This window comes from Papaver somniferum, chromosome 6, assembly GCF_003573695.1.
Source record: "Papaver somniferum cultivar HN1 chromosome 6, ASM357369v1, whole genome shotgun sequence".
In the NCBI taxonomy this organism is placed as follows: domain Eukaryota; kingdom Viridiplantae; phylum Streptophyta; class Magnoliopsida; order Ranunculales; family Papaveraceae; genus Papaver; species Papaver somniferum.
This window is the reverse complement of record NC_039363.1, coordinates 60,100,504-60,112,122: the sequence shown is the minus strand read 5'-3', so window position 1 is coordinate 60,112,122 and position 11,619 is coordinate 60,100,504.

The window sequence follows — 11,619 nt, the reverse complement described above, 5'->3', positions numbered from 1 at the left end:
AATTAGTAATGTTCATTTATTAGTTGGAGATTTTTCAAGAGATTTTCGGTCAATATTTTGGACAAAGCATTTCCAGGAATTATGGAAACCGAATCTGGAGTATATTGCATATCTTGAGAATATTTTCGTTTTTGGAAATTCCTTGGTGTCCAAACTTCCTTGGTCTATAATTATGAAAATTTGCATTTCGAGCAAACTAATCCTCGTACAGCAAGAACTATCTCAGTTGTGCTGCTACTGGTGAAGCCGCCTATTCGGAGAGGAGAGTAACCTAATTAGGTGAAATCTCTTACGACCGCTCAGTTTAAAGTCTTCTTTGGGATTGAGAATCTATATTAGTACCGTTGGTGGGAAACTAGATAATTGTGGTTTATCTTTTGTTTTCGATTGATTTGATTGACTAACGGTGGTTGAACTTTGATTGCACCTAGTTTGTTTATGCTTGAAAATCTTCTCTTTTGATATAAGATTCACTCAAACTATATCGAAGTTTCGACGGGGATCTTTAGACTGTTTGTAGATCTAAAGACGTATTGTGATAATCCATTGTTAACAGACTCCGTTCTGTACATGATTGATTACAAGAGATTCAAGTTGATTGTGTGCAGGTATTTATTGAAGATCTAAGAAGATATTAAGACAAAGAAGACTTTGAAGATTTCTAATTTGGGATTCATAATTTTTGGTGTGCACAATACTTATTTCGGTAAAAGAGGATCCAACAATAATCGGTTTATCCTTGTGGTAGATTAGATTGATTAGTTGTGTAGATCGGCATCAATACAATTCTTTGTGATCAAAAGTATTGATTGCAAAATCTTAACAATTACTTCGGTAGTTGATAATAAGATAGATCCAAGAACCTGACGAAGGAGTTTATTGAGACAAACATAAGAGACTTTGTCGAACTCATATCACTTGGTTGAAAAGAGTTGATACCAAACAGATTTGTTGTTCCTTTAATGTTTGTAATAGGAACCAAAGGAATTGTTCTAAGTACGTGACTTATTACAGGTCGGAGGCGTGGGAATACAGACGAAACTAGGTGAACTATAGGTTTAATTGCTTAGTCTCAACTATACGAAGTTGGTTTGATTTTGTATAGCGGCTTGATCCTGAGAGTATCCAATTCTGGACAAGGTCCTGGGGTTTTTCTGCATTTTCGGTTTCCTCGTTAACAAAATCTTGTTGTGTCATTTACTTTTATTTTCCACAATTATAATTATTGTTATTATAATTTAAAGTAAATTACACAAACGTTAATTCCTATTTACTTGATAAGCAATCCTATTATGTTTGGTTAAATCCGAACCTTTTATCAAGTAAACATACTTCGTTGTTGTATTGTCTCGATCTCGTATCCATAGACGATCACACGAAGTGTAAACCGATTTGTTGTATTGTCTCGACTCAGTCCATAAACAATCACTTTCGGATAAAGGACTTATAGGTGGAAAAGTTTTAGATTGAGGTATATTTGGGTACCTTCGTTTTTTCAGAAACATTTTAAAATGATAAAATCATTTGTACGGGAAATTTTCAATTGATCCAAAAAATAATTCCTAAAACTAATATTGTTAAGGACCGTTGGACATCATTGCTAAATCATATATCAATATTTTGAAAATACAAGATTGACTTGAAACTTCTTATTCGTAAATATACTAGAAGTCATATGATCACATAGTCTCGACAGATAGAATGGTAAAATAGTAAATAAATAGAATGATTCAGTCTTCACATACCTGATACAGAATTTCTCCAAATGTCTTCGCCGATCTTCAGTCTTCAAGGGTAATATCTGATACTCAACTAAAATTCTAACCTAGTATGAGACTTGACTTAGTAGACTACAAATAAAGATATAGTTTTGATCACCTAACATTGACAACAAGCTTGGGATAGAAGAACTTGTAGGTTCAACTGAGCATTGCTCGAACAGATAGCAATCGCGAAGTTCTCTTCGTCTCAAACTTTGTGATTCCTTAAGGTATATATCTAAAAATTATTTTTAATTAATAAGTTGAAGATGGTGCTTGAGAGGTTGTAAAGAATCCAGGACTCTCATCTAAGTGAGTGTAAGTGTTCCGGATTTGAGAGGTTTGCTAGATTTGTCTATTGCAAACAGATTTCTAAGCCTTGATCTTTAATCCAAAGAAAAATCAAATAGGATTATCTGTAAGAGGAAGATCGGTATTAAAAAATTTCACCAAGGTTGAAGCAACTCTTAGGATGTAAAGGATGTTATCTAAGGGAATCAATTGCATAGAGCCTTGCAAGGTTCAAGAGACGTAAGGAGCGTGACTATAACCACTTGGATTTTGGGTTCGGTCTCAACTACATTCCAGTCCGAAGTCTGATAATAGTCTAGTTTATGTAGTGGCTTAATACAGTTTGATATTCAATCAGGACGAGGTCCCAGGATTTTTATGCTTTTGCGGTTTCCTCATTAATTAAACTTCTGGTTTTTGTTGTTTTACCTTTCCGAATTACATTGTTTATCTTTATAATATGATTTACACAAGTAGGATGTATTCAATCTTAGTATATACGTCCATAAAATTATGATTGATTACAAGACTTTTTTCTTGTAGAACTCGTATCTTGAAAGATAAATAACAAGTTTATTACTTGGCAGAATTTCGATTTGATTATTTGGATATGACTAGATTGATCTTAGATATTGATTTCCGAGATCTTCCAAGTAATCCACAATTAGGTTCACGGATTCTTTTGTATATATGTTCCAATTGAGAAGAGATAGAGATATAAACTCTACATAAATATTTTCAAGGATCATTAAGTTGGTTTACTTGCAATTGTAGTAGGTTTTGTCCATACAGGTTGCCGAAAGAAAAAGTTTGTGGTGTACTTGGTACCCTCTCATTTTCAATTGGTACCAGAGTAGGCAAACACCTTTAGACCTAACAATTCTATGTTTGTGGTGATCTGAATTATGGAAAAGAGTGTAATGTAGATTAACATACCATCAGCCTTTGATGGTACAAATTACTTATGATGGAAAACAACAATGTGATATTTCTTACAAGCTCATGATTTCAGGAAATGGGTTCTTGTTGTAAAAGGATACAATACTCCAATGGTTGGAGAAAGGGCAACTGATGTTCCAAAAGATATAACTACATATAGTAAAGTAAAATTAGTGATGCTAAACACAACTCTGATGGGTTGTATGCTATTATACCATAATCCAAGATCTTAAACATCATGTGTGTACATGCACTAGATTGAAGGATGTTCGGTATATCTTAGAAACCGTATTTGAAGGAAATTTCGTTGAGAAAGAAGCATGGCTTCAAAACCTAACTTCTGATTGGGAATACCTTCGTACGGATGATGAAGATTCATTTGAGAACTATTCCGTAAAAGGATATTGTGATGAAAATTCTAAGATCTTTGCCAGCTCGATATGAGTCTAAGAAACATGCCATTACTGAAGGAAACGATCTTGACACACTTTCAATAAGTACCCTGGTTGGAAAGTTAAAGATCTTTGATCATGAACAGGAAACAAAAGCTGATAAAAATATTATCTTTCAAGGACTCAAGAACACTGAAGTACTTGATAAAAGTGAGAGTGTTAGAAACTCTGAGAAAGATCTTGTCAACAAATTATTATATGAAGATTTTGAAAATTCGACTTCCCTTATTACAAGAAAGTTTAGAGATCTTCTTTAGAAGAGGTATAAACGGTTCTCAAGGGAACATCTGTCATTATCAGCCAAGCCACGTGATAATATTCCGAGTAATAGGGTGGATGATGAGGATAGCCTCAGTGCTTCAAGTCTAGAGGATTCAACCACTTTTCTAATGAGTTTCCAAATCAAAGAAAATACATTGGCAACAAGAGTCTCACTGAAACTCTTCATGAAAATAGTGATCACTGTGATTCATAAAAAGAGGATATTTTAAGCATAAAAGTTTTGGTTGAAGTAGATATCTTGATGATAATAACGATACTCACATCAATCTTGACACGCTTTTCTAAGATCCTTCATTTATAACATTTGAGGATATAATGGATTTTTCTCTTTCTAATATTGATGTTTCAAGAACGTCTCAAGTGTGTCTAGCTGAAACCGAAAGTGCTCAAGAACCTCTTGTCAACCGAACATGCCCTCACTATACTACTGAAGGTCACGACTCAAACAATGCTTCAAGTACAAAAAAAAATTAAGGTATGTCAACAAAATTCAAATGAGGGCAAGTCGATTGATAAATATGTTTAAACTCTTTCAAAATTCAAACCCTTCTAAAGTATGTAACTATGTTCCTTCTTCTTCTATTCAAAGTGTGATTATTTATAAAGAAAAGGATAAACCTAAATGAAAGAAGACACCGAGATATAAATGATCAATGGAGATTGAAAAACCTGTGCAAGAATCTAGCGGTGAGCTCACTGATGCTGATCCCCAACAAAAATTAATTGTGTTAAAAATGTGTTTTATTGTCTCAGTTTATGTCTTGGTTTTGTCCATACAGGTTTCCGAATGAAAAAGTTGATGGTGTGCTTGGTACCCCCTCCTTTTCTGATTCCCTTAGCTGACGTCCTTTACACCCTAAGAGTTGCTTCAACTCTAAGTGAAGACTTTTGATAACAATCTGCCTCTAATAGATAAATCTATTTGATTCCCTTTTTGATCTAAGTTATGAGATATGTTTGTAATAGGCAAAGGTAGCAAACCTCAAAAATCCGGAACACTTATATTCAGTTAGCTGAGAAGCCTGGATTTTTAACCGCCTTTTAAGAACAATCATGAGTTAACCAATTAAAAATAGTTTTCAGATATCTATCTTCAGGAATCACAAAGTCTGATTTCTATTTATCTTTCCTGGAAGAAATTACAAGAACCTCAAAAACAGAAATGTAAGATCTGGATTCACGGACTATCAAGGTAAAGATAGTCAGACCTGGCTTCACGAATCCCCAAGTGAAATATTTAAGTCGTGGACCTAATTATATTTCTCGGAGGAAACCTAGGTCAATAAAAGACGACTCTAGCAATCAACTAGGACACAAAAAGTCAGGGATTGAATTTCCCAGTTGAAAAAGCATCTCTATTTACAGATGTTCAAGACTGAAGGTTTCTTGAAATTAAAGCTAAGATAATTATTTGACATTCAAGCAAACACTTTCCCGAATAGATGAAACTCTAATAAGGGTTTCAAGTAAGCATGGTCGTCCTTTGATAAAATATTCCCTATAAAATATTAAGCAATATCATGTTCATTTAAATAATTACGTATTTAATCTTGATACACTTACAAAGTTTTTTAGTGATCATAGATGTCTTAGAGGTGTTTATGAGAGCCATAGCAATGTTAAACATATTTAAAAAAAATACGACAATGAGCATCTGCTAAAAATCCACTGGGACCGTTGGTGAAACAGTTTGTGAATCCGTGAGTCAATTAGTGAGCACAGGAGCTACGGTTCATGAGTGGGGTTTGCCAACCATTAAAGACTCATGAAATTCGGGCGCTACGGTTCGTAAACTGGGTTCACCAACTATTTGGCCTTTCACCAATTCAGATCACCACAGTTCATGAACCGGGTTGGTGAAACGTCCCTTTTCGAACTTAAGATTTGCGAACTGGTACGCCAACCTTTTTATATTCCCAAAACTCATATATCTAGGGTTTGCGAGATGGTTCTCCAACCTACCCTTAGCCGAAATTACAGAACTTTTGAATTTCTTTCTTTGATGTTTGGAACCTTTCCAAATGATAAAATCATTTCTTGGGAAATTTTCAAATGATCCAAAACATTAGTTCTTGAACAATAAATCTTTTCAAACTAAATTTCAAAATGACCAATGAACATCCATTGCTTGAAGCACATTTCAAGACGTTTAACAAGACAAGCTTGACTCGAAATTTCTTCTTTGTAATAAATCTACTAGAAGTCATGAATTCCTAATAAAAATTTCACCTAAACTGAGAAAGTGTTTGCTTGAATATCAAGTTATCTTAGATTGAATTCAGACTACCTAGAGCCTTGAAAATCTATAAATAAAGAGATTCATGCAACATGACTTCTCAATCCTTGACACTTTCTTCTCCCAGTTGATTGCTAGTTTCGTCCTCTGTTAACCTAGATTTCCTCTGTGAAACATAATCAAGTTCACGACTTCAAGACTTTACTTAGGGATTCTTGATTCCAAGTCCGAATATCTTTTACCTAAGAGTTCTCATATATTTTTTTTTGTTGATCGTTGGGGTTCTCGCCAATATCCGATCAGAAACGAGATGGAAATCACAAAGTTCTCTTCGTATCAGATTTGTGATTCCTCAATAGATAACTAAAAATATTCTTCATTGATTTGTTTGAATTATTCTTGAGAGGTAGTCAGTAATCCAGGGTTCTCAGCTAACTGATTTTAAGTGTTCCGGATTCATGAGATTTGCTATAGTTTGTCTATTGCAAACATATTTTATGTATTATTGGAAGATTGGTATCAAAAGTCTTCACTTAGGTTATATGGGACGTCAACTAAGGGAATCAATTGCGTAGAGCCTTGTGTGGTTCAAGAGACATAAGGAGCATGACTGCAGCTGAATTGCTTAGAGGATTAATTCGGTCTCAACTAAACTCCAATCAGAAGTATGATAATAGGCTAGTGTCTGTAGGGGATTAATACAACTTGGTCCTCAAAGCTGGACGAGGTCCCAAGGTTTTTTTGTATGTGCAGTTTTCCTCATTAACAAAATTTCTGGTGTCTTTGTTTTTAATTTTTTGCATTGTATTATTTTATATATATAATATGAATAAATAAGTAGTACATGTTGAATCTAGGTAGTTTAAGTCCTTATTAATTGTCATCATATGGGACTTGTTCAATCTAGGTAGTTTAAGTCTTTATTAATTGTCATCATATGAGACAAATTTTACACTTTTTAAGAACTCAGATCCTCTTGATTTGGATACTACTAGATAGATCTTGGATATTGATTTGTGATATCATCCAAGAACTCTTCTGCACAATCAGGTTCATGGACCTCTTAGTCTAGACATATTTATTATAGAAGAGATAAGAGAAAACTCTATATACATATTGTTCAAGAATATTTAATTTAGATTTACTTGCACTTTTATTAGGTTTTTTCCATACAGGTTGCTGAACGAAAAATTTGGTGGTGTACTTGGTACCCTCTCATTTTCAATAATGGCTCTTAGGATAAGTAATAGTTCAACACGTTTACAGGGCTCCAAACAGTTAGACACGCGAGACCAAGGAAAGGAAGTCCGTGAATGATATCTAAAATATTCTTCGGATTTTACCGAAGGACCTTAGATTTATCCTTACTTCACTGGGAACGACATAATACGACATCGGTAATATCACCTGGAAAATAACCTAGGCCTTATAATCACAAAGTCTGGTGGTATATGATGCGTATCGTAACCACAACAAATTAGTGAATATTTTTCCACTTAATTAACAAGTAATATGGTGGTATTTAAGTGCGTTCCCACAGGATCAAGAGTTTTTAGTTGTCTTATAATGTCACAAAAATGGGGAATTTTGGTTTTAGATTTTATAAAGCGAAATAAATAAACAAAGCAATTAAAAAGATAAAGTTGAAATCAATAAGAGAAACAAGATCAAGGAATCGTTCTTCGTTGCAAAACAATGATTCAAGTTATGTTCATTTCCACTTTTTATTAGTCACAGATTATTACCAACCGTAGGATAGCAGGTTCGCTTAGCTAACCCCAAAATTCCTGTTTCACTGAGTAACGGGTCCACTTAGTTATCAAATTCTATTCTAAAGAACCACCTTGAGGTTCGCTTACAAGATGTAATTCCATGAACACATAAAGTTTTATGAATTTAGGTTTAGCACTAGTAGTTAGACTCGGTTCGCTCGGTCCACTTTCTAGCGTTGTTTTCACAGACAATTACTCCACGGAATCCCTCCGCAAGGTTCTCGTGTTTTCTACTTGTATAAAAAGTCATGAAACTATTACGTATTCCCTAACCTTCACTAGCTTTAGATCAATTAACAAATCAATTTAGTTGCGCACCCTAAACAACCTATCAATCAAATCATAAACACTCATATTAGTAAAAACAAACGATAATCATGTGAAAACTTCAAAGTAGATTCAAAACAAAACTCCAAAACATGTTAAGAACTAGAATTCATCCCCAATCAATAATAAAATTAGCTACTCATGGTAAGGAGTTCACACAAAGAATAAAGAAAAGAGAAGTGTTGTGTGTATAGAGAAAAGTATAGAACTTCTCTATTTATAGGATTCAATTTCCTTGCAATCCTATTAGGAGTAGAATTCTTTTCCCTTTCAATCTCCAAGTCCTTGTCTTTGTAAAATTCCTCCACTTATCTTCCAAATTTAAGTTCCAAGTCAAATTCCACATCCATGAGTTTAGAATACTCTTCACAAATTCTGCACATATCGGGTCGTCGGAGAAACCCTGGGATCAACGGAAATCGGTCGGTAAAATCAATGCCGATCACCTGAGATACTGTTGCAGACGACAGGATATTCCGTTACGGACCGTTATACTTGACAGTCAATCTAACCGTCTTCTGGTAGTCAAAGGGTCAAGACAAAGGAAGTCAGCGGAGTCAGTTATCAATTCAGCTATCTAACTCGACTGACTGGTCTGACACAAGTGGGTTGAATCGGCCACTGAGTTGACTCGCCTGCAAGAAATTCAGGCAGAGTTTCATTTGTTTTCTGGCGTTTCTCAGGCCAATATCAAATCCATTCCTACAAAAGATCCTAGCCAGGGCCGGTCCTGTAGGGTAAGAAGGACAAGACCCACTTTGAGGCAACAAGGGGACGGGGGCAACCAAATACATATTTTTCATATGGTGTTTTTGGTGGATTAAATAATTACCAGAGACTTATATATAATTCACATAAAATATAAGGACATGAATTTAATGGGGTTAATTAGGATTAATTTTTTCTACTTTCTTATTATCCTCCTGTCCTAACATGCTGGTATTCTAGCTTTGTCAACTTAGAAAAACTCATCTGAATATTTTTAAAGATAATGTGATAAGAATAGCGGCAAATGATACGAATGTAATTAAGTGTGCGCTTAATTATTTCTTTAAGGGGGCAAAAGAAAATTATTAGGTTCAGGACAAAAAATTCTCAAGAATGGCCCTGTCCTAACATAAATCTATTGAGTTCAACAGCTTTACTTCATACTACCCATCCATTCATTTTACAGCACCAGAATCATCTTCATACTCAGACCACAGACCATTGAATCAACGCCATTCCATCTGCTTCTGTTACAGTCATTCCTTGTACACCACCAACTCCGAGTCCATAATCAAACCCATCTTCTATATCTTCTTCATCACAGTGTCTCTTAAAACTCCTCTCTGAATCGGTTTTCTTCATATAACCCATATCACCAGTAATGAACAACCTCTTCTTCTCTGTTCAATTTCAAATTAAATCAACACCCATTTTTTTCTTCAAACCCTAATTTCAAAATTCAGCCATTCTGTTCTCAAATCTTAACAAAGACAAGTTACCATCTTCTAAGAAGCAAACCCCTCTTCTTCCTTGCTAACCATTTCACCATAAACAAACCAGACTTCTATTCAATCTCCAACACAGATTCAATCTTCGACAGCAGCAGCTCTATCTCTTCTCAGACTCAACCACAAACCCATCTCCAATTTCTTGTTCTTCAGGCAGATTCTTCCATCTTCAATTACTGTAAATCTCAGATCCCATTTGATCTTTGTATCAATCCAACAAAATAACTCAAACTCCAATTCTTTCTTCAACAACAATATCAAATCATCATCATCTTCTTCTTTGTCTCGATTCTGATCCATTTCTATATATCTATCAGTTTCAGTAACAGAGGCTGCTGGTTTTATTTCTCAACTTCTGTTTTAGGTGAATCAAATGAATGAAAGAAAACATATCTCTTGATTTTAGGGTAGGTCATAGTTTAGGGCAGGATTCAGACACCCATGTCCCATAGTTTGGGATAAGAACCACCCCAGACTGGGTGCCTATAACAGATGGTCACCCCTTAACCTCAGCTGGTTCTCTTTATTTATTCTCCAAAAGAGAGTTGTCCCTTAACCTCGTTGGACTCCCGATTGTGTTTGAAAAAGCGGGGGTCTAACAACCACACCCAATAATTCGTTTGGCAATCTGAATGAACTAACTCCAATATACTTTCAAGAGAATCAACTAGACAGTCAGACTCAATCTTAAGAAAAATATATCAAAGAGTTATATATCAATTTCTCAATTCAATTTGCAATCAAACAAATAGGAATTTGCGAGCCCAATTGAATATAAAAAATAGCTTGGACGGTGTGAAAAATCAATATCCAAGTATCAACCAATTTAATCAACAACCTAAAGGTCGGATTCACAATTGCTTTAATATGGTAATCAAATATGTTTGGATTAATAGTCATTTTGCCTAGATAAGGAAACATCACCAATTTGACTAAAAAAGACTTCTAGTCATGTAATTGGGCCCCAGTCCGTGAACCGTTACAAACAGTCCATGGATTGTTTCCTACTAACGAACTGTAATAGTTACAACAACACTTATAACTGTTACTGTAATAAATCACTCATAACTTCATCGTTATAACTCGGAATTGAGTGATTCTTGGCTCGTTGAATTCGTAAGCTCATTCACAATAAAATGAGAACCTTTCCAGGGATAAAGATTATCGTCACAAAAGTCGTGGCTCAAATAACCTCGAGTATATATACATAAATGTACATTTACCGTCATAGGAATTGTTCCATAAAGTGAGCATTTGTTTCGATAGATTAGAAAGGTAGAATTGAACAAGAATCTAAATGAAATCAATTAAAACATACCTTTGTTGATGAAATCCTTGTTGATGTCTTCTTGTAATCTTCAAACTTCATCCTTCAAGGATGGATTCGATTCTACTTCTTAGTCTTAATCTAGTCCGAAACTATCTTTAGTATACTAAATCAAGAATGCATTTTGTCAACTAACTTGACATACCAACACTAGTGGGTTCAACCGAGCAATGATATAAAAATCTCCCCATTTGTCAATTTTATTGACAAAACCATTTTACATATGGATTGTGAAAAAGCGGAGGTCTAACAACACCACCCAATATTTCGCTTAGCAATTTGTATGGACTAACTCCGAAATACTTTCTAGAGAATCAACTAAACAGTCAGACTCAATCTTGGTAAAAGTATCTCAAGGAGTGAATATCTCTCTCTTGTTTTGATTTAGTCGAGCTAATAGAAATTAGAGAGTCTTTAATCAAACACAAGGAACAACTTGGATGGTACCAAGGACCAATATCCAAGGATCAATCAATGACAATCGACAACCAAAGGTTGGATTACTCTAATTGATGATCTAAACGCACAACCTGTATTATTTCAATTATAAAGATAAAAAAATATAATGCGGAAATTGAAATAACACAGACACCAGAAATTTTGTTAACGAGGAAACCGCAAATGCAGAAAAACCCCGGGACCTAGTCTAGATTGAACACACACTGTATTAAGCCGCTACAAACACTAGGATACTCCAAGCTAACTTCGGATTGGACTGTAGTTCAACCCCAATCAGT